At 39.7% G+C, this 2,500-nt stretch overlaps 1 protein-coding gene across 1 annotated transcript in view; it reads right to left on the reverse strand.

Moving 5' to 3' along the window:
* Positions 1 to 2,173: 2,173 nt before the first annotated feature.
* Positions 2,174 to 2,500, reverse strand: part of hira (histone cell cycle regulator a) — a 19,587-nt gene continuing 19,260 nt past the window's right edge. Inside the window, exon 25 of the mRNA XM_074669893.1 lies at positions 2,174 to 2,500. This exon is cut by the window's right edge and continues 2,327 nt beyond it. The gene's annotated coding sequence lies outside the window, so the exon portion shown is untranslated.

Consider the following 2,500-nt stretch of genomic DNA (forward strand, 5'->3'; position numbering starts at 1 on the left):
CTGAGCCTCTCTGACCGCAACAGGAACCGGATCCTGACCCCAAACACCTCTGCCTGGTCCAGCCCTTCTGCCTGGTCTGCAGTCTGACACACATCCTTAGATCCAGACCTTCAGACCCCCTTACCAGGACCTCTTCAATCTGCCTCCTGTGGTCTCTCTCTTATCCAGGAGAGTGGAGTGTGTGTTGGAAAGAGGTCAGAGCTGGGAGGAGCGTGTTCAGCAAACATCAGGTCACTGAAGTCAAACAGACTCTACCTGCGTGTCTCCACGTCAGAGACCTGAGACCGCTTCACGGCTTCAGCCTGGTCCAGATCAGCCGTAGACCCCGTCAGGAAGTGGGGCTCTGAGAAAGGCTTGAATTAAAATAAAAAAACATTACAGGTCTGATTCAGTCTGAGGAGGGAGGACGCAGATTCATGCAGAGGTAGAAAAACACCAAAAAGGACCTGAAGAGCCCTCCAGGAAAAACCAAACCTGCACACCCCATGTCTGATCCAGAATCTGCAAAAACCGACCTCTGAGGAAGTGTTTATGTTTTAACTTCAGCTCATGCTTCCTACTGTCCTGATTTTCACGTTTCACAGCTAACGTTTTCACCTTTAGCTCATGTTTGAGCCATTAGCATGTTTTAGCTATTAGCTCATGCTTAGTCCCTTATCTTGTGTTTTAGGCATTAGTTTATATTTTGTACTTTTCATTGCGTTTTTGCTATAATCTCAGGTTTAAGTGTTTAGCTCTAATTTTGGCCTTTAGCATGTGTTTTAGCCATTAGCTCATGTTTTAGCCTTTTGCTCATGTTTTGGCCTTTATCTTTTGTATTAGCCTTTAGCATGTGTTACAGAGTTAAGCTCATATTTTGTCCTTTACCTTGCATTTAATTCATTAGCTTGTGTTTTAGCCATTACCTCATGTTTAAACCTTTAGCTCAAGTTTTAGCTATTACCTCATGATTTTGCCATTAGCTCATATATAAGCCACTAGCCCGTGCTTTAGCCTTTAGCTCATGTTTTAGGCATTAGCTCATTTTTTGTCCTTTATCTTTTATATTAGCCTTTAGCTTGTGTTTTCGCCTATACCTTGTGTTTTAGCCGTTACCTTGTGTTTTAGGCATTAGCTCATATTTTGGCCTTAAGCTTGGGTTTTAGCCTTTAGCTCATGTTTTAACCATTACCTAATTTTTGGTCCTTCACCTTTTGTTTTAGCCTTACCCTTGTGTTTAAGCCATTGGCTCATCATTTTGGCCATGAGCTTGTGTTTTAGTCTTAAGCTCATGTTTTGTCGTTTAGCTTGTTTTTGAGCCTTTTAGCTCATGTTTTAGCCATTACCTCATATTTTGTTCTTCACCTTGTGTTTTAGGCTTTAGCTTGAATTTATCCATTTGCTCACGTTTTTGCCATTAGTTCATGTTTTAGGCATTAGCTCCTGTTTTAGCCTTTAGCTCCTGTTTTAGCCTTTAGCTCATGTTTTGGCCATTAGCTCAAATATGAGCCATTAGCCCGTGTTTTAGCCATTAGCTCATGCTTAAGCTATTACCTAAATTTTTGTCCTTTATCTTTTGTATTAGCCTGTAGCATGTGTTACAGACTTAAGCTCATATTTTGTCCTTTAACTTGCATTTAATTCTTTAGCTTGTGTTTTAGCCATTACCTCATGTTTTAGCTATTACCTCATGATTTTGCCATTAGCTCATATATAAGCCACTAGCCCTTGCTTTAGCCTTTAGCTCATGTTTTAGGCATTAGCTCATTTTTTGTCCTTTATCTTTTATATTAGCCTTTAGCTTGTGTTATCGCCTATACCTTGTGTTTTAGCCGTTACCTTGTGTTTTAGGCATTAGCTCATATTTTGGCCTTAAGCTTGGGTTTTAGCCTTTAGCTCATGTTTTAGCCATTACCTAATTTTTGGTCCTTCACCTTTTGTTTTAGCCTATACCTTGTGTTTAAGCCATTGGCTCATCATTTTGGCCATGAGCTTGTGTTTTAGTCTTAAGCTCATGTTTTGTCGTGTAGCTCGTTTTTGAGCCTTTTAGCTCATGTTTTAGCCATTGGCTCATATTTTGTTCTTCACCTTGTGTTTTAGTCTTTAGCTTGAATTTTATCCATTAGCTCATGTTTTAGCCTTAAGCTCCTGTGTTAGCCTTTAGCTTGTGTTTAGCCTTTAGCTCATGTGTTATCCTTTAGCTTGTGCTCTATCTCTCTCCTGTTTCTCTTTCTTCTGCTCTTCTGTCCTTTTTCTGTCTGACAGTTAGGCTCCAGTGTCCACCATCACTACAAAATTAATCACAGAAATCATTTTCAGCAGAGAAAAACACGGATCTCTCTCTTCTTTGTTGGTGTTGCCATGGAGACTTGATGCACATGACGACAGGATGATTCGACTGTTTCAACATTTATTTATTTTTTCACTTTCTTCAAAAGCATAATTTTCAGCTCATCTTTGTGTGTTTCTCTTTTTTATAGAAAACCCAAAATGCCTCGTACAAACGTTTAAAAATGACTAA

The sequence above is a fragment of the Halichoeres trimaculatus genome, unplaced genomic scaffold (genome assembly GCF_033239565.1).
Source record: "Halichoeres trimaculatus isolate MK-OKI-2021-1 unplaced genomic scaffold, fHalTri1.1 fHalTri1_scaffold_5, whole genome shotgun sequence".
NCBI lineage: Eukaryota > Metazoa > Chordata > Actinopteri > Labriformes > Labridae > Halichoeres > Halichoeres trimaculatus.